Genomic DNA, 13,515 nt, shown 5'->3' on the forward strand with positions numbered 1-13,515 from the left:
AAAAAAAAAAAAAAAGTGGAAGGCCTGGTTTTCAGAGGGGATGACTTAGATTTTTGTTTATCTGTTTAAGCTAATTTGCTCTAAGTTAGAATAATTATTCGCCATAGACTAAGAGACTGGAGACTAACGGATGTACATCAAATCTTTTGGGACCTTGTTTAGAGGCAGTAGGCACTAAAAATCAGAGAATTTTAAAAAATCCTCTTATCTGAAAACTAGTTTTAAGTATGAGAGATTGCTCTGGTATTTTCTGGTTTTGATATTTTCTATCTTTGCATATTTTCCTTAGATTTAAAATAAAGCAAAATATTTATTAACATCAAAAATAAAAATTGGAAGCTAAAGAATTTTTAAAAATCACACTTCTAGGATGTGAGGGCAAGACGGCTGTGACATCTGTCATCACATTGATCAGCAGGGTTGATCCAGCTCATCTGGCTGGTTATGTGGGTGTCCCTCGCAAGCTCTCACGGTCCATTTGTATGAGAAGGTAGGGTGTCAAGCTTCCAAGACTCCAGATACATCCAAATGAGGCGCTGCCGGTTGCAGCCTGCCTTTAATTTAAAAAAAAAAAAAAATCATGCTTCTAAAAGGCATTAAGGGGAGGTAGCAAATAAAACATTTCTAATTTATTAAATACTAATGTGACACAGACTGTTCTAAGCATCTTAAATGAATATGCTTGTTTCATCATATAATCAGGGAGTCTTAAAAATAGAGGAGATGGCAAGTAGGAATTTATAGCATACTAAGAGTTTTGCAGAAAAATGGGTTTTGTGTGGCAAAGTAGGGGGCTGAAATTATCGCAGTGATATAAAAGAGAATCAAGAAAGAATAAGGACCTGTAGAGCTTTTCGAGAATAATGTATAATGATTTGAACAAATCTGAGATGCAGAAAATTTAAAAGAAAATGTGAATAGAAAACTTTTTTTTCTTTGCTCTTTTGTTGCACCAGGTCACAGAATAAGAAAGGCTTTGAAATGGAAAACTTGTGAACTTTGATACATCTAGAAAAAAATAACAACTCTTTTTGGGAGATTAGGGTAGTACAGGGTTTTGAGGAAGGTCAAAGATTAAAGGGGCACGTCCCTGAGACTGGGACAGGTCCCCAGGGCAGTGCCCCGCCGGGTCGCCCTGGGCTGCCGGGCCTGGGCAGCCGCAGACGCAGCAAGGCCAGGGGCGGCCTTGGGGCGGCGCACGACGTGTGCTCACTTCTGCAAAATAAAAAACAAAAAAACCCCACAAAACCCTTTTATTCTGAACTAATCATAGGCTTGCAAGAAGTTTGCAAAAAGTGTACGGCGCAGTCCCACGTCCCTTTGTGCAGCCCCCACGTTGGCATCCCACGGGCTGGGGCACATCGTCGAAACCCGGAACGGACCGCGGCAGAACGCGGGGCGCGAGACTCAGGCCTTCCCTGCGCGCGCCCGGGGCTGGCGTTTGCGAGTTGGAGAAGTTCACTGCAAGTTCCCAAGTCCTAATGGACAGTGGATCTAATACCACCCCCCACGCACCCCGCCCCGCACCCCCACGCACCCCCCGGACTCCCCACGCACCCCCAGCACCGCCACGCACCCCGCCCCGCACCCCCACGGACCCCCAGCACCGCCACGCACCCCGCCCCGCACCCCCACGGACCCCAAGCACCCCCACGCACCCCCAGCACCGACACGCACCCCGCCCCGCACCCCCACGGACCCCCAGCACCGCCACGCACCCCGCCCCGCACCCCCACGGACCCCAAGCACCCCCACGCACCCCCAGCACCGACACGCACCCCGCCCCGCACCCCCACGGACCCCCAGCACCGACACGCACCCCGCCCCGCACCCCCACGGACCCCAAGCACCGCCACGCACCCCGCCCCGCACCCCCACGGACCCCAAGCACCCCCACGCACCCCCAGCACCGACACGCACCCCGCCCCGCACCCCCACGGACCCCCAGCACCGACACGCACCCCGCCCCGCACCCCCACGGACCCCAAGCACCGCCACGCACCCCGCCCCGCACCCCCACGGACCCCGCCCCGCACCCCCATGCACCCCCAGCACAGACACGCACCCCGCCCCACACCCCCACGCACCCCCAGCACAGACACGCACCCCGCCCCGCACCCCCACGCACCCCGCCCCGCACCCCCATGCACCCCCAGCACCGCCACGCACCCCGCCCCGCACCCCCCACACCCCCAGGCACCCCGCCCCGCACCCCAACGCACCCCGCCCCGCACCCCCACGGACCCCCAGCACCGCCCCGCACCCCCAGCACCGCCCCGCACCCCAAGCACCCCCACGCACCCCCCTTCCTCCTTCCCCGGCTCTCCCTGGCCTCCCCTCTCCGGCTTGCGGCTTCCGTCCTCCCACCCAAGAACCCATTTAGGAGCAGCGGGGAAGCTGGCCCGGACCGTGCAGACCCGCCTCTCCCGGCCGAGGGGGTCCTGCCCCCGGGGCGCTCGGCCGCCGCTCCTGTCCCGGCTCCAGATCCGCGTCCCGAAGACACAGCTCGGCCGCCGCCGCTCTTGCCAAAGCAGTTCTCAGAGACCCCTTCACCCACAGACTGGACCGGCCGGGACTCGGGCCCCCGCAGGCTCCCCGCAGGCTCCCCGCAGGCTCCCCGCAGCCTCCCCTCCCGCAGATTCCACCAGGAGCGCTCTGGACGCCCCCGCCTGTTTGTACCCCTGCCAGTCCGGCCCTCCGGAATGCGCCTCCTCCAGGAAGCCCTCCCGATTGCTCCCAGCAGGTGCAGTTTCTCCTTTCCTTCAGGCTCTGTCATCCCCCACCTCCCGCCAGGGGTCCTGTGGGTACCTTCCTGCCACTGGGTCTGTCCTCAGCCTCTAGGACACAGGCTCTGCATCACTGTCTTTCCTTCACATCTGGAAGAGGAACACCGATTTACAGTCAAGACAGATCCTCACGCCCCCATCCACCCAGCTTCGGATTTGCCGTCTTTAGGACCTGTAGCTGGACACCTGCCAGGGCAGACGTCAGGGGCTCCAGGTCTCTTGGGGCTGATGGGCCTAGTTATGGGGCATTCAGTGCGGACACGTCACGAGTGCCTCACACAGGCGCGTGGGAAATACTTATCAAAGAAAATGGGTAGAAAATGATCTTTCTGAAAACGAGAAAATAGATTTTATGGATGTCACTGTCTTCCAGTGAATGAGAGGTGCCTGGGTTAGCGGTCATGTGAAAACCCCTAAAACCGGGGCTGAGTGCAGATTCCCCGGAAAGTCAGAGCCACGCAGAGGAGAGCTGCCGCTGATCTCTGGCAGCAGGTGGCGGGAGTCACGGGTCAGGGTTAGGCTTCTCTCCCCACACCTTCTTTCTAAAGATCCAAAGAAGCAGAGTCTTGCGTACCCACTGTCCCCGCCTTGGGTCACTACTGCACGGGCTCAAACGGCAGTCACACCTTCGTCCCCGGCCTCTCTGGAAGTCACCGGTGGAGCCCATCCCTACCTGCTTCTACGGCAAGCAAAGACTTGGCTTATGACTTGTGTACCTGTTACCTAATATGAAATTCGTGTCTAAATTCATCTTTTATTACCCACCTGAACAACTGAGTTGACTCTATATACATTTTTATCTCTTTAAGGGTCTACAAGGCCCACATTTTACCAGAATGGAATGGATTTCCAGGGGCACAGACACTTCCCGTGTTGTGCACCACATTGCTGAATGTCTTGCCCACCTCTTTATTCAAGGGCTGGGGCCTGGCTTCTCCGCGAGGCGCGCGAGGTCTCCACTCGGCTGGCCGCAGCTGCCTGCACAGATGACAGTCGCTCCAGGACTTGGAAGCCGAGGACCACGTGGCCAACCTCCAGTGATCTGGAAAACAGTTTAGAGGTTGCTTTTAAGGCTGATAAAGTTGTTCTGCCAGAAAGCCAAGATCATATCATTTAACCTTTTGCAAACTTACTGGACTTGAACCAAATAAGGTTGTCTGGAGAGGAACATTCGAGCATCTTGATCCGTTCTGCATTGTTAATAATAATGATCATAATGAGATAACGGCGTGGAGAACGACCACCGTGGAGCAAGGACTTACCTTATTCCAGGCCCTATGCTAAGTAGCTCATATTTTTTTCTCTCCTGGAAATTCTCACGGTCTCTCTCCCTTGGGCTCCTTTTCATGAACGAGGAGCCTAAAGCTTAGAAGCTTTCAGTAGATGCCCTCAGCCGCGAGGTTACTCAATGGCCGAGTCAGGATTTAAACCCGAGTTTCTCTTAAAGGCTCGTCTTGGCCGTTGTGATCTCCTCTGTTACATTTTCTTAACTGTTTAGAAAGAAGACTCTAAATTATTTATTTCATCCTTACTTGCTTTTCTTGCTTTCTCAATTAGATATTCATATTGCCATGGAGAAAATGTCAGATTTACTAAGTATATAGTTTATCTCACTGACTTCTAATAATCACACTTGTAGGTGGACATTGTTCTCTCCACGACTGTAGATACGGAGGCTGATGCTCAGGGAGGCCAAGTAACCTGCCCGGGGTTACACAGCCGATGTGAGGCAGAGCCAAGACGTGAGCTCTTTCTGCAGAAAACAGCACAGTCGTATCTTCCTAGAAGAATCTTTGAAGGGAGCCCATGTGGTCACTAAAATCCAAATCATACTCTTCACCCTCCAGATTTTTTTTTTCTCAGCACCTATTGGCTTGGTGATTTTAATAAATCATCTCCAGTAATTTCTTGGGACGTGCTTTGGAGTTAGGGAATGTGGTCAAGGATAGGTGTTTCTCATTGAGGTCTATTCTTATTTTTAAGTTCCTAAGATTATTGTTATTTGTAAGAGGCTTTATTATACCTTTTTGCTTTATGACTAAAATTGCATAACATTCTTAGAAATATGTGGGTTGGTAACTACAGATTTAAAATCTGTACAGTGTGAAATTTTCTTAGGTAAAAAATCTAACTTTTATTCTGAGAGGAGACAAAAAGTAGATAAGGGGGGATTTTTGTGCACCCTAAATTTGAAATTCATGTGGCTCTCTTTTTCCTGAACTAATGCATGATTTAGTGTGAAAATTAATACCTGCCCTTTGAAGACACTGGTAGAAATATTTGTTAATTCTCTGACACCTAATGTCATGTCATAGACACATCCTGAATTTGGCAAATCCCGGATATTTAGCCTTCTTCCCTCACTCAAGCCAACACTGCTAACCCAGGCTTTGCAGTGATGGGGCTTGCACGATACCAAATGGAAATCAGATCCCCTGAAACATCAGCATAGAGGCCATGTGGTGGGAAGTGGTTGTGTCTTTCAACACCAGCGCTCCAGCGGTTCGACTCCTCTAGCATTCCTGAAACTGTGGATGGAGGACGATTGCATCACAATCAGCTGGAACATTAAAATGCAGATTCCTTGGCCTCTCATTCCTCCGGAGATTTTTATGCCGAGAGGAGTGTTAAGGCCTCATCTTCTGTAGTTCCCACGCGTGTCCGTCCTTACCCCTCACCGTAATGCCACCAAAGGAAAGTCGTTTGGCCTGCAAGAGCACAGATTTGTAGAGGGTGATTACACTTCCTGTCACCGCATTCCGTTTCTCTAGCAACCCTTTATCTAGGCAGCTTCTGATTTTCTCTGGAAAGGTGGCACAAGAATGCCTAAATCCACAGGCAAGCCAGCAAGTATAATGCAAACAGTATAATTCAGCCAACACTTTTGACCTTCATCCGCACGAAAACTTCTACAGTTTTAATAAGTAGCGAATTTGAAGTAGTGTTTTATCACCCTTTTCACAACACTCCTACCAAAGCCCTTTATTCTTCTGATGCTGACTATCAACAAACGTGTAAAATGTAGAAATTGGGTTGAGAAAGAAAAAGCTGAGGAATCTTTATGCATGGTCTGCATCCTGTCTCAGTGGCTCCAGGTGGGAACGGACGGCATTGGGGGTAATTGGGCAGGACCTCAGTCTACATTTCTCTGTCCAGGGTAGTTTCTTCTTCTTCTTCTTCTTTTTTTTTTTTTTTCTATATGAAACTACAGGAGATTGGTTTGGGGCGCTTTGTAGTTTCTGAGACTCTTCCCCCTGGAGACAACAGGTGTTGACCTGAGCACTTTCCTGCTGCATGAGTCCAACGATGAGGGGACAGAGAATGATTAAGCCTGCAAGCGATCCAGACCCTCCACAGGGTGGAGCCAGCCCTGCTTGGCTGCATTCGCTGGTGGGAGTGGAAGGGATGGTGGTGGGAAACCCATGCCATGCCCTGCAGTGCCATCTGCAGTTAATGTGAGGACTTAGTGGTCAGCTTCTCCAGAGTATGGAGCAGCTGAGCTCCAGTTGTCGGAGCCTGCCAGACCCACAAGTGCTGACAGACTGCCCAGCTGAACACACTACACGGCTTCCTAATTAAAATCATGGGATCTGCCTCTTTGAGGAAGGAATGTTTTACTCTCAAGTCACTTCCTCTTTTCCTCCTCAAAAAACCCAACCCCAGCCAAACCCAAACAACCCCCCCACACCACCAGACCTCCAGAAATAAATATCTCAGCCTGGCATAATAGCATAATGCCCTTGCTAAAAGGGGTGTTCAGGACAAACATTCCCAGTCCCTGAATAGTATGTCGCTGGAAAAACATATTTTTCTTTCTAATAATAACTGAGAAGGGGCTTTTATGACTTTTAACAAGTGAGGTGAGAAAAGTCACACATTTCTGCCCAAATCTCTTTCCACGTGAACAATGGCATTTCATACGGTTATTCTCTCATGAAAGGACGTCTTTAAGCCAATACCTGGGTTACCAAGAACTGATTTCTTATTATTCCTTCTTTTCAAATTTATGGTATTCTGTAATCAAGACACATTCGATGGTCAATAGACAGTCCCACCTTTTTCTTGTTGGAAACTTTTCTTGATTAGATTATAATGGTGCTAATTAATCATAAGTATGATGACAATCTACCTTTTAATGGATGCCCTTTGTTCTAGATGCTCCTTTAAGGGCCGATTTCACATAATCCTCCCAACCACCTTGAGAATTATACTGATTAGCTGATGCTCATTGCCTCCAGGGAAGACACGAGCAACATTAGGCTCAGAATGGTTAGGGAACCGGCTCAAGGTCACACATCCAGGTCTGCCTGATGGTCTTGAATACTGCACGTCTTGCCTCGAGTCTTTCAGACAGGTAGTTCCTCTTTCCTGAAATATACTCTTTTTATCTCTATTTAAATCTTACACAGCTTTCTGCGCTCACCTCAACTCCTGTCTCCTTCAAGAAACCTTTCCTGACTACCTCTCACTGACTTTCCTCTCCTCAGAACCCCCAGGTGGCTTTGGGGCGCTTGGGTGGCTCAGTTGGCTAAGCATCTGACTCTTGATTTCAGCTCAGGTTATGATCTTGGGGTTGTGAGACTGAGCCCCACGTCCCGCTCTGCATGGTGGGCATGGAGCCTCCTTAATTAAGATTCTCTTTCCCTCTGCCCGTCCCTACTCCCTCTCTCTCTCTCTTAAAAAAAAAAAAAAATCCTCATGTGGTTCACTGCTGTTTTCATATTGTGTGTGTCTATCCTTTGACCAAGCTCATATGTTCTGCTTTTCCCAAAGGCTCTCACACTATCCCAGCAATACAGTAAGTGCTCAATTAAAGATTTCTTATTTGTAAACCCTTCAAAACCAAATACCAACCTGAATGCCAAAAAGTCCTGGCTAAAACAAACATTCTTATGAGCTCCGTGCACGCACAAGAGCTACGCCTTGCTTCTAGTAGACTCTCAACCCATTCAGGCAAGTTAATTGTATTCATGCATTGATCTCCAGGCAGGACAGTAAAGAATATCTGCACCTTACTTTGATAAAAGCAATCATGTTAAGCATTTAAAATAATTTTGGGGGACTCCTAGGTGGCTCAGCTGTTGGGTGCCTGTCTTCGGCTCAGGTCTTGATCCTGGGATCCAGTATCAAGTTCTGCATTGAGCTCCCTGCGAGGAGCCTGCTTCTCCCCCTGCCTCTGTCTGTCTGTCTGTCTGTCTGTCTCTCTCTCTCTGTCTCTCATGAATAAATACATAAATCTTAAAAAAAAATTTTGGAGCTAAATCCAACTCACAGCCCAAAGCTATTCAATGTATATTTTTAGAGGATACGTGGAGTCTGGGTTTATACAAGCAATGCTGAGGTCTGAGGTGGACATCGATCTTCTTTATAGAGTGGATAACACCACACAGGGTTCACTTGTTACAGATTCACAGCAATTATAAGTATAGAGATCTAAGTGGATCACGTGTCTTGCCTTTCTATAAGTTACAATCTATCCGTGGAATTCCCATCTGAATCCTGAGATCAGCAAAATTTGGGAGCAGGTAAAATGGCACCTGGCAAAAAATAAAAAAAAAAATTGAAGTTTTCCTTTTGGGCTGAGAAATCTAGAGAACCAACATCCATTAGTCAATCTCAAATTGTTAGGTCATATCAAACACCACGATGAGAGACAAAGACCCCGAGAGAAGGGCTTACCCAAGGGGGCTATCTTCGCCAGCTTGGGCAGCTGTAACAAATCCCATAGACTGGGTAACTTAGTAGACAGTTATTTCTCACAGTTGTGGAGTTGAGGAGGTCTCAGATCAAGGTGCCTGCAGATTCAGCTCCTGGTGAGGACCTGCCTTCTGGTTTGTAGACAGACACTTTCTTGCAGTGCAGGGCAGGGAGAGAGGGGAGTTCTCAGGCTCTTCTGTTCAGGACCTTAATCCCACCACGGAGGCTCAACCCTCTGGACATTATCTAAATCTAATAATTCTCATAGGCTCCAAATACTATCACATTGGGAATTAGAGCTTCAACCTAGGAATTCTGGGAAGACACAAACATTCTGTCTATGACAGGCAAGCAGAGAAAGTGGATGAGTCAAGGCCCTGGCCATAAAATCAAATCAGTTTAATAAGAGATGCAGAAATATCAGATGCTCAGGGGTCCAAGAGCAGAATAAAGAAAGATCCCCCCACTTAGTACCTTTCAACATCAATCAAGCATCACTCATGCTGAGATAATTCTTCTCCCCATCTCAATTTCTGTGTAGAGCAGTTCTCAAACTTGGCTGTACCCTAGAATGATTTAGAGATTTTTTTTTTTTTGAAAACGATGCCTGAAGTCATCCTGAGACTGAACTGGACTGTCTGGAAATAGCATCTGCAAATCCGTATGTTTTAAGATTCCCTCTCCCGACTCTGATGCCCAGTGACTGCTGATAATCCCTTCTACATAATTATCAGGATATATGGACCAGAGTTTTTGTCTCCCCTATATTCTGTAGGCTTATTGGGGATATAGTGTTAACACCTCAGTGCATATAAAACGAACCATTTGTGGAGTGCCTGAGTGGCTCAATCCATTGTCAGACTCTTGACTTTGGCTCAGGTCATGATCTCAGGGTTGGGATGTCCAGCTCCCCACTCAGCACTCAATGCAGAGTCTACTTGTCTCTTTCCCTCCCACTCTGTCCCTCCCCCTGCTCACAATTTCTCTCTCTAAAATGAAGAAAATCTTTTTTAAAAATAAATTAAATAATGAATTAAAAAATGAATCGTTTGTTTACTGCTGCCCTTGCTTTTCTTTCAAGACGATTATGTAGTTTCAGATAATCGAGTAAGATGAGGTCCTTTTCTTTTGTAGATCTTATTACAAATTAAAAGAAATTATTTTGTGTGAGAGCTCTGAAAGCTAGGTAAACTATGTGTCCAATGGCACACCTGGATAGTTCTCAGAGTGAGAAACTCCCTTGGAACACAAGATTTTTCCATATGATCCATTTTGTGTGCTGGGATTACTGAAGTTCGTTTCAAGATAATCTCAATAATCTATTTTTAGTACTGGATAACATGTGTATTCCCATTGCAAAATCAAAATCTGCTGCTTATTATGCTAATGTGATATTTACAAAAGCCATTCCCATGGTTTCTGGCCCAAAGTCCCTAAAAGCCTTAAGACCTGCTCAATAAAAAGTTGGACTTATACACATGCAACTCTTAATTTTTAAAAAAGCTTTCTTAAAAAATGAAAAAAGGTCCAGGGAAAGACATTTTTGACACTGGTAATGTAGCAAATGTATCAATCACCGAAAGAGATTCAAATGATAACTATGATTGACTCCTAGATGTTTAGTAATATGATCATTGGTGAGCAATAGGGTGTTTTATCCAGAAAAGCATATTTGTTCAAAATAATGTTCTATTTGATACTTTCTCCATGATTCTATATTTTATGATAATCAACAGTCAGTTGAGTAAAAACCTTACACTTTCTACCCAGAAATTCTTTGCTTTGTGATATTATTATATTTTCATTATTATTATTATTATTATTATTATTATTATTATTATTATTATATTTTCAAGCTTGCTTTCAGTTCAGTAATATCCTAGGCTGTCAAAGTTTGCAGTAATTATAGAGTCCTATATCAGACAATTAGTTCTGGATGAAATACCCTCCTATCCTGAAAGACAGCATTGATTGAGCCATGGTGCCCACATGGAGCAGATAATTTGCTCTATATATCAAGCTAGCTAACTGGAGACAACTTCCTAGAGGTGGGAAGATAGCAATGACATAGTTTACATTTTTTCAGCCCTCTGACAATGAATTTAAGGGTGCTTATTAATGTGTTCATGTTCCTTGTTATCTTTAAACAATCACTCTACCTCATACATTCTCAACAGGGGTAATCTCACCCCTAAGGGAACCAAAATCTGTTCCCAGGGAATGAAAAACTTTTACTTTTAATGCACAAAGAAATAGATATACATGCAGTGCATAGATAAACAGTATATCTGTGGTATTAAAATGTCTTGGGATGGGGGAGATGAGTAGAAAAAAGCTATCTACAGTGGCTCCTAATAGAGCAATAATGAGAAAAAAAAAAGAAAGTTGCATTCAAAGGCATTAAATAAAGATATCTGTATTTGTACTTCTCAGGAAGATACATAGTTGGAAAGTTGTCAATAATGGTGTAGTAAGTACTGCAAGTATCATTGTTATTGATTTTTAAAATTCTTCCTTTGTTTCCTATTCTACTAACTTGGTCTCTTTAATCACTCAAATTTTTACTTAAATACCGGTCACTTCATTTAAAATTCGCTTAAAAATAAAAGATAAAGGATGCAATACTTTAGACATATATTTATGAAAATTCTTGTCTTCTCCCCATGCCATCTAGATGTTGTTCCCTGAACAGGTACTTATTAGATGACTTCTATGTACTGCGTACAGAGAGTCAGAAGTACAACAAGCAAACAGTCTTCCGTCTTCACGGAGAGGAGAAATGAGCATTGAGATAGTAATTTTATAATTAGTAATTTAATGTGTTTGCTTTGGCAGCACATGTATCGTTAGTAATTTAACTACAATTCTTATAAGGCTTAGAAGATCAGAGAGTGCAGAGTCGCATACTGAGAGAGAGCATGAGAGAGCATGTCTTATAGGGAACTGATCTTGTTGGGGGATAGGAATCCACTTCACACACACACACACACACACACACACACACACAAATTCAGCTGCGATCTGAAGGATCCACAGGCATAGGCAAGGGAGTGGGAAGAAAGAGTTAAATGTGTGACGATTCTGAGCAGAAATGAGCTTGGCTTTGTGGAGGAGCCCACAAATGAGTGTGGTGGGAGAGAGAGGAGGGAGGGCGAGATGGGCACAAGGGAGGCCAGTAGACAGTGGGCCAGATAATGTAGGAGCTTTGGGGCCCTTTTAAGGATTGAGGATATTTCCAGACAGAAATAAGAGGCAATTTTAGCATTTTAAGTAAGGGAATGAATTAATGTGTGTGAATGTTGAGATTCATTCTGGCTATACTGTGGAATCTTAGTTGGACGAGTGTGGGTGTGGGACAGCAGTAGAAAGGCTTTTTGCATGAGCCCAGTGGGGTTGTTGAGATAAAGTGATATTTAGAAATTGGTGATTGATTGGATAGAAGGGGTTAGGAAGAAAGAAATACAAAATATGAGGCTTGGGTTTCTATTTGTGTTTTGGGTGGATGGTGGAACCATCCCTTTGGTGACATGTGATGGAGGAGAACCAGTGTATGCCATCTCAGAAGGATCAGGAGTAAGTGGATGGAGAGAAGGGCATTGAGAGAGATTGGGGATTTGTGGGGACTCTGAGATATTCAAGTGGAAAAGCTGAGCAGGTAGTTGGATATACCACCTACTGGGTCTTGGAAGAGAGATCTGAGCTGGAGACAAAATTCAGAGTGCATAATTGGACAGTTGGAGCCCCAGGCATAGGTAAGATAGCTTTGGAAAAAAATCAAGGGAAAAGACTCACCGGCCTAGTGGTGAACCCTGTGTTATTACAATATTAAAAGTTCAGTCAAAAAGTCTGAGGTGGGGCAGGGAGGTTACTGGAAAGCCAAAAGAGTGTTGTGTCACTGGGGAAGAAATATTTCAGGATGGTATGAGTCAGTCGGAATATTACTGGGATTCCAAGCAATATGAAAGTAGCAAAACAGCCATTGGATTTGGCCTCCTGGGTGTCTCTCACTAAGAACTATTCAGGTGGAGTCAGTAAAAGTGATATTACACAGAGACAGAGCAGGTGGGGAAGCAGAGATAGCAAGCAGAGACAACTCAGCCATGAAGGGTTGCCGAAAGGAAGAACAGCTCCTGGGGAAGGAAGTGGGGTTCCAGATGAACCACAGTATAAAGAGAAGACTGGAAGAAAACAAAGTCAATCTGAACATGCAGGACTGGCCTTCAGAGGTGAAGGGACATCTCTATTCTACAGAAGAGATGTTGAGGATGAAAGAAAAGGCAGCATGTCTATAGACTTGGTCACCAGAGTCTGAGAAAGTTTCCTGGTAAGATATTCTCATTCTTAAAAACATCCGACCCAAATGAAAAACACTCTCAAATTCCTACTACCCAGGTCTTGACTTAACTGGACCCTCTCCAGGGACACTGCAAAAAGGCATCTAACCAGTATCCCTCATCTGCTCTCATTCCAGCGGCCCCAGCCAATTCTTTCACTCTCATTCTATCTTGAAATGGGAAAGAGGAGGTTGTTCTGGTGCCCCATGAAGACGAAGAGGCACCGTCACTCTGGTGTCTTTCAGAGAATAACGTAAAAAGCCTAATCCAAAACTCACAGTGGTTTTGCTCCTTTTGGCTCAGAGACTGCAAATTCAATGCCAAGAAAATCTCATGCCCCATCTTGCAGAAGCAAAGAGTACACAGCTCAGATGTCACCCCAACAGAGACAAGACTGACACTTTGTTCTTCCCTCTGTGTAGATGCCATGGCTTTATATCACCTACTGATGGGAGATTACAATTCCTTCAGGGATTAATTCAATTGGAATTTAAAAGAAACTGGGTGGGGAGCATTTGTTTTTCAGCACCTCAACTCAAAAGAGAAGTACTCTCCAAGTCGATTTCTATTTCAGGTCTGGAGGGCACAGAGCTTTAAGATTTAAGGGTCAGTGATGCTTCCAGGAAATGTCAGACTTTAGAAGGTTTTCTACTCTTTTGCTCTTTATCCAGAAGGGATTTTTGCCCTTTTCCCACAAA

The 13,515-nt window shown here is 45.8% G+C and overlaps 1 long non-coding RNA gene across 4 annotated transcripts; it reads right to left on the reverse strand.

The window, feature by feature from the left end:
* Positions 1 to 203: 203 nt before the first annotated feature.
* Positions 204 to 5,554, reverse strand: LOC140625522 (uncharacterized). 4 transcript variants are annotated; one of them, XR_012024855.1, is made up of 4 exons: positions 5,458 to 5,551; positions 3,692 to 3,828; positions 2,809 to 2,876; positions 204 to 554 (listed from the first exon to the last, which is right to left on the reverse strand). It is a non-coding gene; the product is annotated as an uncharacterized lncRNA (long non-coding RNA). The 4 variants fall into 4 exon arrangements; XR_012024853.1 differs by lacking the exon at positions 5,458 to 5,551 and adding an exon at positions 4,319 to 5,451; XR_012024854.1 differs by having other exon boundaries at positions 205 to 554; positions 5,465 to 5,554.
* Positions 5,555 to 13,515: the final 7,961 nt, after the last annotated feature.

Source organism: Canis lupus, chromosome 36 (assembly GCF_048164855.1).
Source record: "Canis lupus baileyi chromosome 36, mCanLup2.hap1, whole genome shotgun sequence".
Classification (NCBI taxonomy): Eukaryota; Metazoa; Chordata; class Mammalia; order Carnivora; family Canidae; genus Canis; species Canis lupus.